General features: G+C 44.7%; 1 long non-coding RNA gene across 1 annotated transcript; it reads left to right on the forward strand.

Moving 5' to 3' along the window:
* Window positions 1–1,507: 1,507 nt before the first annotated feature.
* Window positions 1,508–7,053, forward strand: LOC142911188 (uncharacterized). Its single transcript, XR_012933331.1, has 3 exons — window positions 1,508–1,587; window positions 4,321–4,385; window positions 6,033–7,053. It is a non-coding gene; the product is annotated as an uncharacterized LOC142911188 (long non-coding RNA).
* The last annotated feature ends 2,348 nt before the right edge of the window (window positions 7,054–9,401 follow it).

Consider the following 9,401-nt stretch of genomic DNA (forward strand, 5'->3'; position numbering starts at 1 on the left):
GTTTTGTGCATACTTGTAACATTTGATCTATAAGGGTCAAACATTGATTAAGTGATGTTAGGACAAAGTGTGTGTGTGTGTTTGTTTGAAAGTAACCTGTACAGAGAACTCAGGTGAGACCCGTTGTTCTTGTGATACTGGTCAAAGGGTACTTTTGTGTTCCACGAAGCATCTGGAGAAACTCATCGTCTTTGAAATAGGGAGCATGCTCGGATCATTTATCAATTACAAGGCATACCACTTAAAAGTTACACGTATAGGAGGAGGTACATTCTCTACAACACGAATTGTAGTTTTGTCTTACGTGTTGACGTAGATTTTGTCTAACTAGGACTAGAAATGCTCCTTGCTGATTCACGTCTGGATGTTCGTAACCATCGGTTGAAGCAAACCCCACTGCTGTTGTTGAGACGCTGTGCACCAATAAGGGTCCAACACATTGATGGCCTTCAGGCCAGGAAAGTCACAACATTTGCACACGAAGGACGCATTCACGCAGGTACCCCATGCTCCGTTTTTGAAGTTTTAAAATGAAACATCTTTGAATTGTGTTGTGTTTTGAATTAGATGATTTTATTTCCTCATTAAAAGCTTGTATCAATTTACATCTGGAAGACTTCATTGAAAAGGACATTTCGTGTGAATTTTCTCTTGTCATTAAGTAGATGGCCTTGCCGGGGGTTCGGTTCAATGCGGACACAAACAGTGTACACACACACAATGTACACACACACAGTGTACACACACAGTGTACACACACAATGTACACACACACAGTGCACACACACAGTGCACACACACAGTGTATACACACAGTGTACACACACAATGTACACACACACAGTGTACACACTGCACAGTGTACACACACAGTGTACACACACAGTATACACACACATTGTGTAAACACAGTGTACACACACAGCATACACAGTGTATACACACAGTGTATATACACAGTGTACACACAATGCACACACACATTGTACACACACAGTGTACACACACAGTGTATACACAGTGTATACACATAGTGTACATACATACACAGTGTACACACACACACAGTGTACACACACACACAGTGTATACACAATAATGTCCACGTTGTTGCTGAGCTCACACACCCGAGGGAGCAATGGAAAATGAATCTAAATCAACTTAAACTCCAACTCTGTTACGTCCCCACTCTTAATTACCTCATCGGCGTGAAACGCCAGGGTAAGGTGTACCTCGCTAGTGACGTCATGTCACCAAGGTTTTCACCCCTCCCCCGTCCACCGCGCTCTTGAGCGTGACTTCACCTCCGCTCGGGTTACCGCCGATATCGTTCCAGTGGCAATCCTTATTTGGGCACAGCTACGCCCAGTGACCGGTGGCTCATTAACATAATGTGACCGTTAAAGCCGTCGCGAGTTTATTGCGACGGGTTCAGCGCCCACGCCCCCATCCCGCGACGTATGGGCCGGCCTGATTAACATAATTTATTCAGTTAGCCGCTCGTGGAAGGGCAGTGACGTCATACTACTTCCTGCGGTCGCGAGGTAACAGGAAGTTGCCGTTTGCGCGCTTGCACTGAAATCCGAGGTGAGAAATTCTCATCGTTGTGGTGGTGGTGGTGGTTGTTGTTGTTTACCAAGGTAGAGCCTCTCTCTCTCGTAGGGATGTCAGTTGAGTAGCAGCGAGCATGGGAATCGATGTCCAGGTTGGAACTTTACAACGCGGGGCCTATCACGCGGGGCCTTGCCTCCTGCCCTCGCCTGATTGCGTTTCGTTGGTTATCGTACTTGGTGACTTTAACAAAGGTAATCTCAGCCACGAACTCCCCAAATACATACAATTCATTAAATGCCCAACCAGAGAAGGGAACACTCTGGATCACTGTTACACTACAGTCAGTAGAGCCTACCACGCCGTCCCCCGAGCAGCACTAGGACACTCTGACCATGCCATGGTCCACCTGATTCCTGCATACAGGCAGAAACTAAAACTCTGTAAACCTGCTGTGAGGACATCTAAACAGTGGACCAGTGAGGCTGTGGAAGATTTGCGGGCGTGCTTAGACTGTACTGACTGGGATATGTTCACGACTGCTACCAATAGTCTGGATGAACTCACAGAGGCTGTGACGTCCTACATCAGCTTCTGTGAGGACTGCTGTATCCCAACACGTACCAGGGTGAACTTTAACAACAATAAGCCCTGGTTCTCAGCAAAGCTCAGAAGGTTGAGGTTGGAGAAGGAGGAAGCGTTTAGGAGTGGAGATAGAGACAGATTCAAGGAGTCGAAGAACAGGTTTAGCAAAGCGGTGAGAGAGGCTAAACGACTGTACTCAGAGAGACTAAAACACCAGTTCTCTACAAACGACGCTGCTTCTGTCTGGAGAGGGCTCAGGCAGATCACCAACTACAAACCCAGAGCCCCCCACACCACTAACGACTCCCGCCTAGCCAACGACCTGAACGAGTTCTACTGTAGATTTGAAAGACAATTGGACTGTCCTGAACCACCCCTTCCAACCCAAGAGGCCCCATCCCCCACCAATACTACAGAGACGACTATCTCCTTTCAGGAGGGAGAAGTTAATAGACTTTTCAAGAGGCAGAATCCACGCAAAGCAGCCGGGCCGGACTCTGTCTCTCCAGCCACCCTCAGGCACTGCGCTGACCAGCTGTCTCCGGTGTTCACCAACATCTTTAACACCTCCCTGGAGACATGCCATGTACCAGCATGTCTCAAGTCCTCCACCATCATCCCTGTGCCCAAAAAGCTAAGGCCAACAGGACTAAATGATTACAGACCGGTCGCCCTTACATCTGTGGTAATGAAGTCTTTTGAGCGCCTGGTCCTGGCACACCTCAAAGCCATCACAGACCCTCTCCTGGACCCCCTTCAGTTTGCCTACAGAGCCAACAGGTCTGTGGACGATGCAGTTAACATGGCCCTCCACTTCACCCTACAGCATCTGGACGCCCCAGCATCCTACGCCAGGATCCTGTTTGTGGACTTCAGCTCTGCCTTCAACACCATCATCCCTGCCCTGCTTCAGGACAAGCTCTTCCAGCTGAACGTGCCATACACCACCTGTAAATGGATCACAGACTTCCTGTCTGACAGGAAGCAGTGCGTTAAGCTGGGAACACAAGTCTCTGGCTCCAGGTCCATCAGCACCGGAACTCCTCAGGGCTGCGTCCTTTCCCCTCTGCTCTTCTCCCTGTATACCAACAGCTGCACCTCCAATCATCTGTCCGTCAAACTATTGAAGTTTGCGGATGACACCACCCTCATTGGGCTGATCTCTGGTGGGGATGAGTCTGACTATAGGTGGGAAGCTGACAATCTGGTGACCTGGTGTAGCCAGAACAACTTAGAGCTAAATGCTCTAAAGACAGTTGAGATGGTTGTGGACTTCAGGAAGAATACAGCACCACTCACCCCCATCACCCTGTTAGACTCCCCAGTAAAAATTGTAGAGTCCTTCCGCTTCCTGGGCACTATTCTCTCCCGGGACCTCAAGTGGGAATTGAACATCAGCTCCCTCACCAAGAAAGCTCAACAGAGGATGTACTTTCTACGGCAGCTGAAGAAATTCAACCTGCCAAAGACAATGATGGTGGAATTCTATACAGCGATCATTGAATCCATCCTCACCTCCTCCATAACCGTCTGGTACGCTGCTGCCACTGCCAAGGACAAGAGCAGACTGCAGCGTATCATCCACACTGCTGAGAAGGTAATTGCCTGCAATCTACCGACCCTCGAGGACCTGCACACGACAAGGTCTATGAGGCGAGCGAGGAAGATTATGGCCGATTTCTCCCACCCTGGACACTCTCTGTTTCAGCTACTCCCCTCCGGCAGAAGGCTTCGGTCCATCAGGACCAAAACCTCACGCCATAAAAACAGTTTCTTCCCATCTGCTGCTGGCCTGTTAAACAAGGCCAAGGGCTAACACTGTTTTTAACATTTGATCTACATAACGACACGTTGCTGATATTAACTATGTTTCCCTATTTGTATTTTTAAATTATATCTTAAAGCTATTTTATATTCGATTTATTTAATTTTATATACTTCAGCCCCTTAGTGTTAGACTTTTAACCCTTATTATAGTAAGACTTGTTTAAAACTTATTTAAGATTTTAGATTCCTATATGTTGAATGTATGCACCATCCTGCCAAAGTAAATTCCGTGTCGGTGTGAACTTACATGGCGAATAAAACCCTTTCTGATTAAGTTTAATTTGTCTTCACCCGGCTCGCCACTTTGTAACTTTGTTTTATTGTCAATATTCACGCAGTTTTTATTTTTTTCACCAGGCCAAGCCGCTTGAGCTGCTATACCGCTCTTGTTATCAGAAGCGACCTGCCCACAACAACACAAGGTGAGGCTTTGTCAACGTGTGTGAATGTTTTGACTTAAAACTTTGGTGACTGCAGGAATTAATATTCTTGGTTCTTTCGGTAAAGTCACGTAGATAGAAAATAAAATAAAAATAACAGATAATAAAAATAATTTAAAAAATTGTAAATAAAGCAAAAAACTCACGTTTTGATAGCAATACAAGTGGACTTTATTTAATGTTATTGTATTATCTGTTATTGTTATTTTCTATCTACGTAACTTTACCGAAAGAAAGAAGAATACGTGTTTTGATTTAAATTTTGATTTAAAGCTTTCGTGACTGCAGTAATTCATATTCTTAGTTTTTTCGGTAAAGTCACGTTGAAGAGAAACAACAAAATAACAAAATATATATAAAACAATAAAAAAATTCTCACGACGTTTCGACCATAACTCAAACGGTCATCATCAGGTGTGTCGGTTTGCATAAATGTATTTTGAAAACGGCATATTTATTTATTTATATATTTTAAAAAAAAAACGTTTGCGTCACGCGCAACGATTGGCAGTTTGCCCAGGACTAGTCCATCTATTTTTTGAAAAGAGGAGGGGGGAGACGAAATTTGTTTTTATGTATGCTGTCTGAAAGCCACTGTAAGCGTGAACAATCAATCAAGAACTGAAATGATTTATCAAATCTTTCCAATGATTGCTAAGATAGAATCCATCTTCTCGGTTGAAATTGTCTCTGTGTTTGTATATGTGGATAGCCTCATGAACGAATCTCTCATGGAAGCCAGATGGCTTACAAAGAACCTCCGTCTTGGAGAAGTCAATGTCATGTGAGCCTACTGAATTATAACAATGATCTGCTACGGCCGAGGTGTTGGTCCTACCGTGTTTAAGGTCTGCTTTATGTTCACGAATGCGGTCCGAGATATGGCGTTTGGTTTCTCCAATGTAACTACTACCACAGAGGCAACTTAGTTTGTAGACACCAGGGTATTGTATGTCTGGAATCACATCTTTTACAGACGGAACCAGATTACGGATTTTATGTAATGTGTTGAAATATGAAGAGGTGATGGTGAAGAGGGAAGAAGTGATGGTGAAGAGTGAAGAAGTGAAGGTGAAATGTGAAGAAGTGATGGTGAAGAGCGAATAAGTGAAGGTGAAATGTGAAGATGAAGATTCAACTCCAAAATGGGACCTTCACATTAATGGAGGCAACGTGAAGCAGGAGGAGAATTCTGACTGTGAGGCAGAGCGAGGAAACTCCCAGCAGTTTGTGGAAGTGGAGGTGTGGGTGGACTTCCTCCGAGACAATACAAAGTCAAGTGGAGACCCGGTAGATGTGTAAGCCAGAGACGATGTCGCTACTATAGATGCACCTTTGTCACAGGCCTTTAATGACAAGAATGTGAAGTTGAACACTCAATTCCTAGGTTCAACCTGCAGAGTAAGAGCGGCCAGTCTTTGTGGACCTGTGGATTGGGGATATCTCTAACCAGGAGCGAGAGCCAATAAGCTCCCAAGCATTCACTATTTTATCAATTGCATTTATATGGTGCCTGCTTAATCGCCCCTACGTGACTTTACCGAAAGAACTAAGGAGTATGGATCCCTGCAGTCACAAACTTCAAATCTAGATTGTCTCAGCAACTCGGAGTTTTGTATCTCGTTTCAGACACTCGAAGAGCATCCCCAAGTAGCAGCTGCCCCTGTGTGGCACAAGGTGGTGGCCCTGCACCGGCCTGCATGTGAACAAGAGCCTGTCAGTAGGGGGCGTTTGTTGATGTGGCATCTTAGTTGTGGAGGTTGTAGGTAATTTTTCGATTTAAAGCTTTCGTGACTGCAGGGATTCATCTTCTTCTAGATTGTCTCAGCAACTCGGAGTTTTGTATCTCGTTTCAGACACTCGAAGAGCATCCCCAAGTAGCAGCTGCCCCTGTGTGGCACAAGGTGGTGGCCCTGCACCGGCCTGCATGTGAACAAGAGCCTGTCAGTAGGGGGCGTTGGTTGATGTGGCATCTTAGTTGTATAGGTTGTAGGTAATTTTTCGATTTAAAGCTTTCGTGACTGCAGGGATTCATCTTCTTGGTTTTTTCGGTAAAGTCACGTAGAAGGGAAATAATAAGATAATAAAAATTAAACATAATATAATTCTCACGACGTTTCGGCTGCTTGCGAACGTCGTGAGAATTTTATTTGATTATTTTATTATCTTATTATTTCCCTTCTACGTGACTTTGTAGGTAATGTTTAGAATGTTATCAATTTTGACCGAGACGCCAGCGTGCAAATGGCAATAGTACGTTGTACATACACTGTTCAGCAGACGGTGCATATTTTTTTTTAAAACAGCTTCTTGTTAATACGATGTAACCTGATGCAGTCTATTTCACTGCAGTAATTCAATTTTGTTCAAATGCCTGTCAATAATTTAGAATGAATACTTTTCTGATTGTGCGTATGCATGTAACATTTTGTCTGAGGGTCAAACATTGAATAAGTGATGTTAGGACAAAGTGTGTGTGTGTTTGGAAGCAACCTGTACAGAGAACTCAGGTGAGACCCGTTGTTCTTGTGATACAGGTCAAAGGGTACTTTTGTGTTTCACGAAGCATCTGCCTCTGGAGCAACTCATTGTCTTCGTAATAGGGAGCACGCTCGGATCATTAATCAGTTACAAGGCATACCATTTGAAAGTTACACGTATAGGAGGAGGTACATTCTCTACAACACGAATTGTAGTTTTGTCTTACGTGTTGACGTAGATTTTGTCTAACTGGGACTAGAAATGCACCTTGCTGATTCACGTCTGGATGTTCGTAACCATCGGTTGAAGCAAGCCCCACTGTTGCAGTTGAGACGCTGTGCACCAATAAGGGTCCAAGCATTTTAGGGCCTTCGGCCAGGAAAGTCACAACATTTACGGCACACGAAGGACGCATTCACGCAAGCGCCCCGTGCTCCGTTTTGAAGTTTTAAAATGAAACATCTTTGAATCGTGTTGTGTTTTGAATTAGATGATTGTTATTTCTTCATTAAAAGCTTATTTCATTTTACATCCGGAAGACTTCGTTGAGAAGGACATTTCGTGTGAATGTTCTCTCGTCGTTAAGTTAGATGGCCTTGCCGGGGGTTCGGTTCGATGCGGACTTTCACCTGGTTGGGATTGCGGGATCGAGATGAGGCGACACGGAGCTGCTGGCCGTCTGCAGATCGATTCCAATGTAATCGAGCGTCTGTCCCTGCGCCTCCGTCGTTGGTACAGGGGGTGCGTGTCTCCGTTGTGGAGTTTCTGGATAATGTTTGGAATTAACCCAATTTTGACCGTGACACCAGCATGCAATGACCTGTGCGTTGTGAATGACACGTTATGTTTTACATCTGCCGTTTAGCAGACTGCGCATATTGTGGTGAATGTTACTGGGGTAGCCAGGTGTGCCTGTCGGATTTTAACCTTGATCGTCTGCAATAAATAGAGAATGTGCTACCACATTCTTGGTTCTTTCGGTAAAGTCACGTAAATAGAAAATAACTAAAACAAGAAAATTGGAAAATAATAAATTGATGAAAAGATGCCCATTGGTCGACTGAGATGACTGTGCCCCCCACAGTGTACACACATACAGTGTACACACACAGTGTATACAGTGTACACGCACACAGTGTACACACAGTGCACACACACACAGTGTACACACACACAGAGTGTACACAATAATTTCAGTTTATATATTTTGGTATACCCCTCTGAGCCATTCGGCTCTTGAATCAAGTGCAACCACAACAAACACGAACAAGAAACACATCTTAAAGTGACTACTTTGTGTGACTCTGCAAACAGAAAATCCATGAAAAAAACAGCAAAATGTTCCTGAAAAAAGCACCGTACACCAACGCTGTGTGCTAAAAATCCCAGTGGGATGCAATGTCCACGTTGTTGCTGAGTTCAAGGGAGGGAGCAATGGAAAATGAATCTAAATCAACTTAATTTCCAATCCCGCTCTGTAACGTCACTACTCAGCAGCACCTCATCGGCGTGAAACGCCAGGGGGAGATGTCCCTCGCTAGTGACGTCATGTCACCAAGGTATTCACCCCTCCCCCGTCCACCGCGCTATTGAACATGACGTCACCTCCGCTTGGGTCACTGTCGATTTCCTTCCAGTGCCAATCCTTATTTGGGCAAAGCTACGCCCAGGACTGGCGGCTCATTAACATAATGTATTCGTCAAAGCCGTCGCGAGTTTTTTTCGACGGGTTCAGCACCCCACGACATATGGGACGGGTAACAGTAGCATAATTTATGCATTCTATAAGTTATTTATTTACGGAGCAGCTCATTGTGGGAGGAGCGTGTCTCGTACCCCGGATGTGATGTCACGTTACCTGCTTACCCGCGTGACGTCACGAGGTAACCGGAAGCTATCGCTTCCTGCACTGAAATCCGAGGTGAGAAATTCTCATTGCGATTGTGGTGGTTGTGGTGGTGGTTGTTGTTGTTGTTTACCAAGGTAGAGCCTCGCTCTCTCGTAGGGATGTCAGTTGAGTAGCAGCGAGCATGGGAATCGATGTCCAGGTTGGAACTTTACAACGCGGGGCCTAGCCATGCGGGGCCATGCCTCCTGCCCTCGCCTGATTGCGTTCACTTTAATTATCTCGCTTAAGTTTAATTTGTCTTCACCCGGCTCGCCACTTTGTAACTTTGTTTTATTGTAAATATTCACGCAGTTTTTATTTTTTTCACCAGGCCAAGCCCGCTTGAGCTGCTATACCGCTCTTGTTATCAGAAGCGACCTGCCCACAACAACACAAGGTGAAGCTTTGTCAACGTGTGTGAATGTTTTGACTTAAAACTTTGGTGACTGCAGGAATTAATATTCTTGGTTCTTTCCGTAAAGTCACGTAGATAGAAAGTAATATAAAAATGACAATGAAAATAAATGAAAAATAAATTGTAAATAAAGCAAAACAACTCACGTTTTGATCGCAACACAAGTGGTCTTTATTTAATGTAATTGCATTATCTGTTATTGTTATTTTCTATC

This window comes from Petromyzon marinus, unplaced genomic scaffold (assembly GCF_048934315.1).
Source record: "Petromyzon marinus isolate PM22_M1 ecotype Great Lakes invasive population unplaced genomic scaffold, UKy_Petmar_22M1.pri1.0 PM_G_Scaffold_17, whole genome shotgun sequence".
In the NCBI taxonomy this organism is placed as follows: Eukaryota; Metazoa; Chordata; class Hyperoartia; order Petromyzontiformes; family Petromyzontidae; genus Petromyzon; species Petromyzon marinus.